This window comes from Pseudopipra pipra, chromosome 1 (genome assembly GCF_036250125.1).
Source record: "Pseudopipra pipra isolate bDixPip1 chromosome 1, bDixPip1.hap1, whole genome shotgun sequence".
Taxonomy (NCBI): domain Eukaryota; kingdom Metazoa; phylum Chordata; class Aves; order Passeriformes; family Pipridae; genus Pseudopipra; species Pseudopipra pipra.
The window spans coordinates 146,368,226-146,382,899 of record NC_087549.1 but is presented as its reverse complement, the minus strand read 5'-3'; the positions used below and the strand labels follow the sequence as shown (position 1 = coordinate 146,382,899).

General features: G+C 37.8%; 1 protein-coding gene and 1 long non-coding RNA gene across 3 annotated transcripts in view; one reads left to right on the top strand and one right to left on the bottom strand.

Moving 5' to 3' along the window:
• PTPRN2 (protein tyrosine phosphatase receptor type N2) overlaps window positions 1–14,674 on the bottom strand; it is a 641,953-nt gene that overhangs the window by 281,341 nt on the left and 345,938 nt on the right. The gene's annotated exons all lie outside the window — the stretch shown is intronic.
• Window positions 6,667–10,132, top strand: LOC135403737 (uncharacterized). The gene is made up of 2 exons (XR_010425481.1): window positions 6,667–7,173; window positions 9,930–10,132. It is a non-coding gene; the product is annotated as an uncharacterized LOC135403737 (long non-coding RNA).

The window sequence follows — 14,674 nt, the reverse complement described above, 5'->3', positions numbered from 1 at the left end:
CATTAAACCATAAGGTTGATAGGCTAATTTTTTTCTCAAGATGTATACTTTTTATCCATATACCTTCAGATTGGTACCTACTACACTTATTAGTCCTATCTGGAATAGTGGCAGTCCTATTCTACTATTAACTTTACCAATAAAAGAAATAGGGCAATCTAAAAATGAGAAGTCTAGCCTGTGACAGCTCATCATACATCATAAACCAGCCTCAGCACATCTGTGGGTAAATTGTCTCTTGTGAACTGTTCTACAGCTGTTAGGGTTCATGTTGTTCCCTTATAAACTAGAAATAGGAATTTTTATTACCTCTGGCCATAATTTAAATTGCATGAGCCCAACTCCATGCTGTAGATTAGTGTACTGTCATGCAGTTTGGCTTTTATTTTGGCATACTACAGTGCAGCTCACACATGAACTCACCATCAGTAGACATGTGATAGGAAAAGAAAGGATAAACACACACAGTATTAAAAATGCTAGAACAAAACCTTAGGTCTATAAAGAATTATTACTGTACTTGCACCTATTCTCATAGGTTATATTCTTGGCAGCTTTACATCACTAGAGTGAATGGTTCGAGCACTTCGCTCACACTCAACAAACACTCTAAAGGTCAGTGCTGTCACCCTTTCACTAAACAGCACCAAAAATAGCTACATAGCTGTTCCAGGAGCTCTTGCTTTATTTATTAAATAAAATTTGTGCTATAAGGGTTTTTTCCAAGTCTTACATTGCGAAAAATGAGACCAGGTATTTTTAACAGTGTTTAAAAGTTAGTATTTTTGAGTAATCTGTCCAAATACAAAAATGTATTCCACTTCTATATTTTAAAAGGTAATTTTATTTTTAAAAATTTAAAATGTATCACATCAAGGCTAAAAATTGCTCTGCTTGTCATAAAAAATGTGACACACTCCCCCTCCTCCCTACATGCTTTTTTTTTAACTAGAAAAAGGAGCAATTTAAGAAATATGGAGAGGTCACAAAAGAAACAAAAACTCCCCAAAATGCAGAGTTAGATGACCAAAAAAAACCCAACAAAAAACCCCCCAAAAAATTCATAAACACCAGGAAGAAGATGAAGGTGACCCTAATTAGATTTAACCAGAAACTTGTACTTTCCCAATTGCAAACAGAAACATAATTTGACACATGTATATTTAATGGCAGAAATACATATGTTATAATCTGAATTTTTCCTTATCAAGTTACAGTCATTACATTCTTCTCTTAAGTCTTACACTTTGATATACCCTACAATGAGCTACAATTCATAAACTGCCAGGACACAAAAGAAAATGAGTGTTACTCTAAGTCTGGCCCAGCAACTTTCTTTAGAAAGTCATAAACATTATGGTTAATTAACAACCTAATGGAATTTTGAGAATTAAAATCTTGCTTCTCTGTGCAATTCTGGGCTTGTCTTTAATTGGTAAGAAATTTCTAGGGCTGTAAACAGAACATCACAACTAAGCAACACTCAAAAGTTACTTCTGATTTTTCATCTCAAACAAAAATAATAATTATCATTGGCTTTCCAATTAATTTTCATAACTCATCATGACTTGAATAAAGTGTTTCTCAACCCCAAAAGTTGGATTAAGGATTTTTGCATGTCTCCTGTTTGATTTCATTCAGTTTGTCATTGTAGGAAACAGTCTCTAAATGAGTAATTATTCCTTCATTTTGATTGCAGACCAAAATGCATCAGACAATCATGATATCATATAAAGGAGCTGGGGTGGTTAAAATGTGGAACTAGATTCAGAAGCTCTCAGGAGTCTCATTCCCTGCTATGCCCCATATTGAACCACATAACCTTGAGCTAACAGCTCAGTATCTCTACCTGCAACACTGAATAACAATCATTCCCATCCTTATTCTCTTGACACCGCAAGCTTAAGAAAAGTGGTAAAGGCATCAAGCCTGGATTTCCATAGAGCTCTGGACAGCCCAGCATACTACTAATTTTACTAAACCATTTCTTACTCTCATCCTCATTACAAATATTGAATTAATTAAAAAATTTTAAAAAATTAAAAAATTTAGTCCATGAGAAATATTTCTCACGTCTTTCAAGATCTGTAACATACAATAGAGAACAGATTACTTTTGAGAATTGGAATATAGCTCCAAACAACAGGAGGAATTCTTCCAAAGTTTGAAAATAAAAACAAACCCACTGTCTTTCATTTTGGTTTGGGGTTTTTTCTGTTGGTTTTTGTTTGGTTTGTTTGGTTGTTTTCCCTCCACAAAGAGGAACACAACTATCTATTCCAGATGTGAGCTCCGCCAACACTTGTTTTTTAAGTGCGAGGCCTTGCTCCAGCAATTAAAGCCTCTGGGACCGTATGCAAACCAGAACATTAGCATTTGGCCTTGAGCAATATACCTTCTGCACGACACTGCGCTCCCCACAGTTTTGAACATGCTGACAGACTAAAGTAACCAAACCACCAGAGAGCCAATGACTAGAACCTGCAATAACCCAACGGGAAGGATTACAGGCTTTATACGTAATAACATAGTAAACTAGCACAAAGTTTATGAAAGAACCAGGCTCTGAGGTGACCATTACTGTAAAGTTGGAAATGTTTCACCATGGACACCAGCCAGACAAAGGTAGAATAATAAAAACAGGAGAAGACTAATTATTTTGGAGCTGATGAATGTGATTTCTGTGATTGACCTTTCAGGGCCAGATTCTGATCTCGAGGGAATAGGCTGGGTGTATGGCTTCTGTTGTCAACTGCATGTCCTCATGCAGATCTAATGATAACATGCCTGCATGACCTGTCTGGCCAGCTGCTGTCCCTCATCTTGTATTTCATAATCTCTTTAAAATAAAATGCAATGAAATATCTTTAGAAATTATTCAAGTAATTTCTAAACAAAGTAGCTTGTTTCACCTTGTACAAATAAATTACAACGGTTTTCATTTAAATGCAAATAAAAAATAGGCAAAACTTCGAATCTCTAGTTATTCTAACTTTTTATTAATTTACATGTGAGAAAAAACATGTTTTGTTTTCCTTCCTTTTTTGCAATCTGCAGGCCTCAGATGAATAAACCCTACTCCTAGATAAGATTAATTTTATTCCTGCAAAGTCAATCAGAACATCATCTTCCTCTTTTCACAGCATCTTCAAAATAGGACTTGAGTGGACACAAGTGCTGGAGGCTGAGCCAGGGGCTTATTCTCCTATCCATGTTACCTATTCCCTGGAGACAGAATTAATTTCTATGCAAACCATTCACTTTCCTCATGAATTATCAACAATTTTATAGTACATATCCTAAAGTGAAATTAAATAAAAAGGCAAAGAAAAATCTAATTAGATCAGAATGAAGCCCTAAAAGATGTTTGAAGCTACCATATTGTTTCTAAACTAAAGTTTACAACAATTTTTTTGTTAATTTTCTAAAAATTATGTAACTGGATTACAAAGAAATGGTCAGGTGTCAAAAGCACAGCAGAAATCAAGAACTATGTAGTATTAATCCCTGAGCATAAATCAGAAGAAACTCTGTTTAAAAAAGCCAATAAGGTGATTGAGAGTTACCAGAAAATGTAAAAGAAATCCTCTTTGCATGTGAGCTACAGCTCCTGTAGTCAAACTGAGAAACTTGGGCAAGTTTGAGGAAAAATATACAATATGCAAACAAGCCACAGCTTCTTTTGCAATCTGACATGCACTAATAGCTAACAAACGAGAGGCCCTTTCAAATGAGCTGGTCCTGCACAGCTGAATTATGATAGGCAAATGGGATAGGAATGAATTAAAGACCAATGCTCCCTGTCACAATGTGCCTTTGCAAAAGCTACTTCCCTTCAGAAATTATCGGCACCTGCCAAAGCCACAGGGATTACCCTGCCCCTATGGCAATATATAATAGGAGGTGAAATTTTGGCTCCTGATCAAGAAACCAGAAACTGAAAAATGTACTAACAAGTGAAGTGAGAAAGCTGAGCAAAAATTCTTTAGGAAAGTAATAGATTTATCCCTGCCCAATCCCGACTCCTCGTTGACATTTAGCCCCCACACTGCAGTATTAGAACGGCTCACAGAGCACTGTAAAAAATGGCAAACAAATCTGGGTCTAACAGGGTATGCTTCATCATCCAGCCATGATTCGCTGAAAAACAGCAAATTCACAGAGAAATTTGACCCACCAGTATACTCTGTCCCACTGGCAAGACATTTTTGACGTCTGAGTCATGTGGCCCTGGGAAGCCAAGAGCCGAAGCATGGAAGGAAACACTGTGCCAGTGGGAGTGCAGGCTTGCAGTGGGCTGTTGCAGATTTCACCTGGAACTACTGCCTTGACTTACACTTCAAAATACACTGACACAGCCTGGGGCATGTGTCCAGTGAGTATCTTTGATTTTCTGGTCAAGAAATAGAGACCCTGAATCCCTTTGACAAAAATAATAGTGGGAACCCCCACCTGGTAGTCCAATTCCATCTGCACTTCTCTACATCCCAGACCCCTGAAGTTCCTGAGCAAGCTTAAAGCTCTTCAGTTCAATTCATGACTCTTTCTAGTCTCCAAACATGATTATTACTTGTTTGTAATAATCTTGTAATCTAGATAGGGCACTCCTTGTACTGTTTCTCTTTTTACCAGTTCTTTTAATTTGTTAACAAATAAATACACACAGCCACAGAAAAGTATTCTTTTCTGGTGTGTGTGATGGCAAAAAAATCAGTGGAGCAGGGGCAGAACTTGGGCAGGGTGAATGGACAAACACATACTCAAAGAAGGAGATCCTAGACATAAAGAAATTGATGGGTCTTCCCTGTATGTACCGAAGTCCCTCTAGACATCTATGTGATGGTAAAGATTTAGTACTTTATGGGGTTTTTGTGAAAATAAGGTAAACTTTGCTTTCACTCCAGTGATTGATTCTCATAAAAGTTAAGTAGCTATCTATGAATAACGTTTACTTTAAGGCATCAGGTGCTAGTTGCCTCTACTATAAAGATGAAGATATAAATTCTGATCATCTAAGTTCAAGGTCAGTATTGTTCATCATAGGAGAAATTTTGGTTTACTATTTCTTTTCAAAGTATCAGAAAAAATTACCAAAGATCCTATTCAAAATTGAGTATTCAAGAGGTGGGAAATGCCAGATGAAAATACCTTATGCAACTGAGTTTGGATCTCCTGAACATATCTGCTATGAAACCTTCTTCAGTTATGTGATCACAGCCTAGTTTTCCATGGCATAGCTGCAGCTCTTTTAGTGTGCACTGTGGATGGTATTCTGAGAAATGGTATTTGGGGAATGAATCAGGTTTATCTGGTGAATGAGCCTTTCATTTCTCTCTGCCTCATTTGTTTCAGGAACTGGAAGGTATATAATGAACCAGCAAGGGACTACAGAACGAGAAAATAAGATTTAATGGTTAAGGCAGCTGCCACCGACGAAGTGTATTCCATTTCTGGATCTGCCACAGAGCTCCTATGTGATGTTGGACAAATTACTTCACATTTCCGAGAGATGACCATTAATTTGATGTTCCTTGTTTTCTGGTCTCTATACAAGACAACTGAGCTGAGCTATGGAACACTTACAGCTGCAACTGATGTGGATTAAAACTGTATTTATATAAACATAAAGATTGATTAAAATTATAGAGACGATGAAAGAAATGTTATTTAGAAATTAGCTGATATATTGTCAACTATTTTCTCTCTGTGCATCTGTCCATCATCTGTGAAGTAGGGATAACAAACCCATGAATGGCCAGGGCATTATGCAGGTAATTTCATTACTGTGCATGAAGCATTCGGGTATGATAGCAGTGTGAACAATGAAGTAACCTATAATTTTATATTCAGTGCAGAGTTTGAATGATGTGGTCGTAAGGAAAGCCCTGGGGCTACATACTGCATGAAGAGGATGGAAAGAAACACAAGCTAACTGCTGATGAAGTTAGGGTCATGTGGAAAAAAAAAAAGTATTAGTTTTAAAAAGTATGTGAGAGTGCCTGCACTCGAAGGGGCCAAGTTCAGTTTTACAAGAGCAATCTTAGGCTTGGTAGTATGTAGTTTCTGCATGAAGTTGATTTTCTTCTTTTCATGCACATTTGGAGTTGTATTATTGAATATATATTATAGGTTTTAGGTGAAGAAGAGAAGAATCCAGGTACCTGCCATCTCTCCCATTTCTAACCTAGGCCACAGACAAAAGGCAGTTTGAATCTAAATCTGTATTTCAAACAGGTGTAGAAGAGGTGGAATCTGATAAAGGTTAACATCTTGGATTTGGTAATGAACCTCCATATTGATATGGCTTGGAATGACGCAGATGGATGTAATCCCACTGCTTGCATTCAAATCTGTCCTTGGAAATAGAGCCGCCTCTACAAAAGCTAGATGTTCCTGCAGGAAGAGAATACCCACTAGTTATCTGGACAGCAGCCCATTGTCTCAGACCTCTCATTCAGGAAGAGCACAGCTGAGCAGCAATGCCCGAGGTCACCAGTGGACATCCACTGCTCAGTTCATGACTCAGAGGATGTTAAACCTGAGCAGGTCTATGACATGCTGGACATTCCCTCGCTGCTGGACAACTCCACCATTATGCCTGCCCAGTCTGGGACAGGACATGTGACCACATGAACCTGAGGTTTGACCCGGTTGACTTTTGCGCCTGCACTGAAGGCTGCCCACGTGTACTAGTACAGATTGAAAAACGGGGGGAGAACTGTTCTTTCCTATTAATACAAACAGATCCTGCTGGAGGAAGAAAGGAAGTGGGGATACCTTGGCAATTCACTAAAACTTGGAGTTATAACAAGGAAATCACAGTGCAGGGGAGTCCTATCTTGTTGCTGACTTCCCTATTATCTGAAAGACACGAGAGAAATGAATATTGTGACGGGGTCATGACTTTGCTTATAAAACCTGCATATTAAGTGGTGGGAAAGATTACTGCCAAGTGCCTTGTTTTACTGTTCACTCTCACTTGCAGTGTTCTATTTTCTGATACCTGCTATAGCTGACACTCCCTTTGCCAAAATATATTACAGGCCACATGGAAGATCATATATCAGCAAATAATGGAATCAAGTTAAAATGCAAGTTTCCTATAATGAACTGAGCCAGCCCATTTCAGCATTACGTTCAGGTGTTACACTGGGAGAGAAGATAGGCTTTAAGGTATGTTTTAAATTTGATTGCCTAAGAGAAAGCAAATATGTAACTTCAAAATTTCACGACAATATGCCTGCTTTTTAAAGCTTAAAGCAGTTTCATTCATGAGGTTTATAATTTGTCAAAGTGTTTTCACTAGATTTGCATGCAAATTATGAAATACAAAACCAATTTAGTACAGCAAAGAAAATGATTTCAATCACTCAGGGAAATAAAAGTAACTTTTACTTAGAGCATGAGAAGAAAAGAAAAGCAAATGAGATTAAAAGTACTGTCTCTTGATGAATTCCCTTGTTTGGCCTAGAGAAGATTAGCCAGAAGAGTAAAAAATATTTATGAATTTATTAATAAAAAATTCCTAAATCCACATTCCAAATAAATTAAACATTCCTAATCTTTTACATCTTCATTCTAAGCTTTTCTGATCAGAGCTGAATAGAAATTATGACTTGGACCTTCGGACAAAGCAGGGGTGCAATTTGCTCATTCCAAACTCCCGATGGCATAAATTGTCATGGACTCATTGAAGTCATTTCAGCTGTGGTAGTTTCCACTACATGAAGATTCAGGCCCACATTAATTCCCTCTATAAAGTAGTTTATGACTGTGCTTATTTTGGATCACGCCAAACCAACAGATTAAAAAACCAGTGAGTAAACATTCACATGATACTCACAGATTGTCAGGAGGACATTACATAAAGCAATTCAATATTGAGAGGGGAAAAAAAGAGTTTAATGGGTCTGTATCCAGCTACCTCTATCCAAGCCAATGAAGTCTTTTGTCGTTCATGCCTCAATTAAAACAGCATTTCAATACTGAGGTTGTATGACAACATACTAAGGTGTAACATACATGCAGTGTAACACTCACCTGGAATCCTTCAGCCAAGTATGTGTCTCAACATACTATGTATGCATCTCACCCAATATCTTATTAATATTAGCAAGAAAACACAATTCCCACTTTAAAAGTGGATCTTAGAATCATAGAATTTCCATTTGAGTATCAGGAATTCAGAAGTACCTGGGCTATTTTTGTTAATTTGACTAATCACCTTGCAAGCAATAAATGATCCATGAACAAGAGGTACAGTTCCTTCCAGGATTCAAACTAGCTGTTATTCAACTGACAGAGTCAGATCAAGATACATAGATTTCTTAGATTTTTGATGCAAGCACCAGGAAGCTTTTTCATCCAAAAAAAAAAAATTGTCTGGGGATAGAACAAAACAATTTTAAGCTCCCGGACAGAGATAAACATATTTAGGTATAAATTTCTAATATCTGTATTTTTCTTCTATCAATAGACAAAAAAGACTCACTTTACTAAATTAGATCCTTTTTTTGCTTTCTATTACCTGTTTGTGACTACAGTCCCCAATGAGTATCATGATCACATTTTAGTATTTGTTGTCAGAATATAGAAAACCTTAGGATTTCTTTACACAGTGCTGTCAGGATTCTTCCTAATGCACCAGGTACAGTAGAAGAGCAATGATGATGATGGTGATGATTTGGCAAACAACTTACAAAACACAGGAACACAACAGGAAAATTTTAAGAAAATGAGAGGCAGAAAATCAAAAAAAGTAGAGGGCAATCTGAGAAAACTATACAATTACATATGACAGTAAATGCACAGCAAGAGCAGCTTTAATGCAGATGAATAGCTTTATATGGATCCAGCACAGATATAGTGAAATGAAAAACATTGTCTTCTACCACCAAATGCTTTAGGGACCAAGAGTAGCATTTAATGCAGGAAAGACCCATACCCCTGTGCTGATTTTGTTTTATAAAGGAGACAGCATTTCCATACAATTCCAGGCAGTCACTGGAGCGGTGCACAGGTGTCAGGGCTCTGCTGTGCTGTGTCACACATACACGACACAGCACAACAGAGCCCTGACACCTGTGCACAGCAACAGGAATTGATAACAGTGGTGGAGCCACAGCTCCTGAGCCTTCTCTCCTGCTGCTCCCTTCACCACCACTTTTCACAGGAGCTACTTATTCTTGTGGAGTAAGGAGGGGAAATTTTCCTTCCTCCAGAGGTGAGAAGGCTGAAGACCCTCACACCTACCTCTGACTTTGCTTTTACTGCTATCAGGAATAAGAACATTTGGGAAGCTTCCATTCCAGTCAACAAGGAACAAGGTCATATTTGCAATGACCAAATGTAACATTCCAGCATATGCCCATCAGGCTTAAGAAAGATACACTTTGAACCACTCCTTCAGGCAACGTCTTGACTTGTGAAATGATGCAGAGGTACTTGTGGGCACAGCAAATCATTAGGCCATCTCAGTAAAGCACTTAATTTTTGTTTTCACCAAAGCCATTTATTAAGATATGTTTCCTAGAATAGTGCTACAATCTGACAGATGTCTGCAGTGATGTATAGGAAGTCCTGATGTGAAAGTGTCCAAGCTCTTTAACACAAACTGTCATATTATTTTGGATACATGTGAAGAGAAAACACTTCACTGGGGACATTTGACTTAATTTGATAAAATGAGTCGTGAGTATTCATCAACTCACAAGCATACCTTCATGTCCAGGGGTAGGAAACCCACAAAATTTGTTCAGAAAACAGCTATCACACATTCAGGCTACAACTCAGATCTGAAAAACTGGGGATGGGAGCAACCTGCATTGCCTACTTTGAAGTCTAGACAAAGCCTCTGCATAACTCTGCTTTCCAGGAGCAGACTGAGGACATTTTTGTTTGTTTGATTGCCACTTGTTTCTCTTTTCTAGTTAAGACACAAAAGCTCCTGAATTCAAGGACTGTCATCATCCCATATAGCTGCACCTCTTGGCCCCATCATGCTGCAGCCTTGGACTGCTGGAGCACAAAAAGCAGCATTGTATATCAAGGTGGAGGGGTAGAGAGCATTAGGAGGATCTCAGTATGCATATATTCCTACAATACAAGCAAGCACAGTCATTTCATGCATGAATTAAGCCTGCATGACAATCAGAAAGTTCAGCTCTTCACTTCTTTTAATACTAATGCTTATATTCAGTGCAAAATGACATCAGTTTTCCTTTTTCATGTGAAGTTTACATAGGAAAATTTAGTAGCAGTTCCTAATGGGGAGAATGGAGTGGATCTGTTGAAATATTTCTAAAAGCTCAGTATTACAAAGTGGAATTGAAGGGAGAATTTTTTATTTTCTGGTTTGCAATAACTTTTGTGTACTTCTCATCATTAATATTTAACCAAAGTGTTTGAAAATAAGGCTACACTTTCTTGAGATGCATTAGGCCAAACTGTTCACCTACAATTAAAGTGGTAAAACATTGAGAAAAAATAGCAAGTCCTACTATGGAACTTTAATATAAGTGCAGAAGGATTTAATTTGCAATTTATCTTAATTGTGCAATAACTTTCAGAACTATGAAATTAACACCAAGGTGAGCAGTTTAATTCCCTATAAATAGAAACTGAAAAGAGATTTCTTCAGAAAAGGAGGTTCTGAAGTGGGACTTGAGTGGCATAACTTAAAGAAAACCATAAAATGTTGCCAAAAATAAGAGATAACTGTCCCTGAAGTCAATGCCTCAGAAAAATGCTAATGAAGAGTACATCAATGGAAGTGCCATTTTTCATACAAGGTATGAAAGCTTCTGATCATTGTGTAGACATGAATGCCCTTGGTTATTTTTGCTAATACTGGAGGCCTTGGCCCCTGAATCTCTGCTGAACCAATTTGATTTAATTGCATTCTGCACACCTAATTCCTCCCACAAACTGCTAAACTAGTCTAGAGTGCTAACTTTTTCTTCCTAAATACCTATTACCATCTACTCCAGGAATTTTTGAAATTCTCTGCCTATGTTTGATTAAGCATATTTCCTACATTTTGGGGAGGAAGTGTTCTTTTGAAACAACAGCTTTTCAAAATGTAAGCTTTGAATTTCAGTAAAAGAACTGTGAGACTATCAAACTAAATACAAACAGAGTAGTCTCATACTACAATATATCTGCAAGGATTTTTAATTCTAGAATTTGTTTAACATTCTCCTTTTGTGTTGGCTGTTTCTTAAAAAGTAAACGGTACCATCTGTATAGACCATCTGAACTGAACTGACCCTGAACAGACACATGAACAGAATGAACCTACAGATAATCCACAGCGCTGTATTAAGACTGAGGATAGCTAATTTACTTCCAGAAAACATGGACTGGCAATTATTACCAGAAAAATTTAATGAACAAAAAATTGAGAAGAATTATTTTAATTTTGCCAGCATTGCTTTCCACTGGAGTTTGTTGTATGGCATAGTTTTCTGCAGTTCCAAATTATAAAGAAGCGAGTCATAGGGGCTGGTTCTGAAACCAGCATCTGTTTTCCTACTCCTGTCAAAACCATTTACCTTTATTTAGTGTGAAGTTTGGCTTCTACATTAGCAGAGCCTATGATACAGGGTATCAGTATATGCCTATGAGAATTGTATGAGCTGCACAGCTATCTCTGGTGTGCCTGCATGTCCAGTCTCACATATGCTGCAGGTTCCACATATGTTCCAAACAGCAGCAAATAACAATGAAAGAGTGGCAGATGAAGAATAATTACGTTTAAGGAATGAGGCAAGAGAGTGAAGAAAATCAGAATGCACTGAGACACCCTCGAGGAGATCTTGGCTTCCCTACTTTGCTCTCGTACCTGCTTGGTCCTCAAAAGCTCTGCCCCCACCTACCCTCTTCCAGCATCCTGCCTTCGGGTACTGGCACCACCAGAACTGACGACATGATGGAAGTCACTGGTACGACTCAACCTCCTAATTTGCTCCAAGTGCTCAGCTGCTGCTGCAAGACCAGCCTGCACACTTCTGGAGCTTGTCTCCCCTTCAGGAAAGTCAGGATAACTCGATTTGCTGCTGTCAAGGAAGAGGGTGCCAAGCCAAGAGATCTGCTTCTGCTGAGCCCTTGGCACTGAAATCAAGCCTGCGGCTCTGTCATGCCCTTTTTGTTGCTTGGATTCATGAGGAGCAGCTTCCTCTCCCCACACAGCTAAACTGTACCACCGTGGGAGGCTTGAACTGTGTTTTTAAACAGGCTCCCTGCTGTTCTGTGTCACATTCTTTCTTCTTCTCCTTCCACAGCAATTTCATATATATTACATTCTAAAACAGAGGGCAAACTCCAGAAACGAGCATCCTGCACACAATTTTCCAACATTCATGGCCAATTTGCTGCATTCTGCTGTGAATTTCATGACAAGGAATTCAGAAACTATTAATATTGCATTTGATCCCTCCTCGTTTTTCCCTTGTACCTACTGATGCTTGTGTATTCATACCATGTGAAACAAAGAGGGGGGTTCTTCAAATTCCAAAATTTTCCTTCTTTTTCATTTTTACATAAATTAAATTAACCCTGACTTCTTGAAAATGCTGACTTCAAGAAGAAAATATCATTTTAGGAGGGTAACTGGTAGCACTACAACAGAAACACTAATTAATGTATTTAGTAATGTCCGGGGATTGATCTAATGAGGATTTTAGATTTATTTATGCTACATTCCCATTTTTACTCTTCAATCTTTTTGGTGATGTAAAATAAATGGCATGTTAGATTAGCTTCTTGGCTTACACTAAGTATTACCATGTATTTTCTTAGAGTGAGGTGCTCTGCAAGAGAGCACTAATGATAATATTTAAAAGTAGGAAAAAGTTAAAATTCAAAGGAATCTCTCTGTCTTTTAATTCCTCATTCTTTGCCAAATGCATCTCATTCTTTGCCAAATGCATCTCATTCTTTGCCAAATGCACACATACCTTTATTTTTATATATATTTGTTTATATATTTATACATAAAAGTCAGAGGCAGTGAAATAAAAATTTTCTTTGATTTAATTTCAAGAAAAATGTCAAACATAGACAGGCATCCACTATCCTTTCCTAGATATCAAATCTATTTTCAACAGAAGGGTCTCTGTCAGCCAAAAATATAGCCTGTTTCCATACTAGAGTTGAAGTCTGCAAAAGCTCAGAGAAAAAAGGGGAAAACAGTTTTTATGGCGATGTACCAATTTCTACAGGATGAAAGATGAAAGTATTTTTGGTTGAATCAGTCGGTATCTTTTAATTAGGAGAAGCATTTCCAAAAGTGTCTAGTTGTCTCTAGGAATACGCGTCCCGGTCACTAGCTTCAATTTTGCAACAAAAATTATACCATGACTTAGTGACATCTTTCACAAAAATGGATCGATTTTTCTTTCATAAAAAATGCAAGAAAACCTGACTTTCAAGTCATTTGGCCTTTTATTATAATATATTACATCCCATGCACTGTCTTGATGACATTTACTGTTTCCTGTGCAGGATCCCACAGTATGTATGAGTTGTCCGAAGTTCAAAGAGGGCAATCATTAAAATTTGACATTTATGTCAATGTGTGCACAGGGAGTTTACCTTTTCATTAGCTGCACATATATTTTTTTTTCTGGTGGAAAAAGCTGATTATGAAGTCATGAAAGACTTAGAATTATTTTGTGTGATCCCAGTTGAGACTAATGGGTAATTCTATATGATCGCAACTGAGATTACTCAGGGTAAAGGAATTGATTAAAGATACTTCTTTTTTGTTGTTGTTGTTTGCTGAGTTGTCAGGAGGTGTTGAGTCATGCTGTGAGAAGTTCGAGTGCTGAATCTTCTGCTGTCATATACAGAAATGTCACGTTATATTACATAGCATGCGGAACCAAGTTAAAAAAAATTCTTTGTACATCATACGGTGGTTTGGTAAACAAAACCTACCAACTTCACAAATCTGGTTTCCGTCCAATTGTATCTTATTTTTCATGCCTGATAGGCTCAGATTTCTTTCAGTGCACAAGTCCTAGCAGATGTCTTTCTCCAGATGAACAAACTGATTTGAATACTGTGAGGATATGACTGCTGTCAGCCAAGCTGTAATAGGTCTTTCTTTTGTTGCAGAAGTGTTTATTAATCTCCACTTGAAAACAAATTGTACCTGTTGCACGTTTTCCTTGTTTGACCAGGGTACAACAGTCCAGCAAACTTCTGCCACTCAACTCATCCTAAAATACTTTTTGTAATTGCATTGAGACTTATGGAGCAGATGGAAAGGTAATGATGGGATATCCAGAATCAGCTTACAGACCCAAGGGAGTTTTATGCCTGGTCATGGTATGAAGTGAACGTGACTAGGAATGCATGAATTTCTGTGGTGAGTTTTAATTTAAGCCATGCAGGTGAGTCTTGGCTGGCATACTGCTGAGCTCCTGGGAAGAGCAACTCTTCTGCAGGGTTCTAGGGGCCATCATCCAGCAACATCAAGCCAAAGCTTTTCCATTAGTTCTTATTTGGTATCACTATGATCTCATTGTTCTTTAATCCTGTGATTAAAAGACAGGCTAGACCCTCCAGACCCTTATGAGGAATTTACTGGAGAATATACTCTTATGAGGAATATACTCAATGGAGGCAGTGAGCGTTACATTCACACAGTGTTTTCTCAGCACTGCAAGTA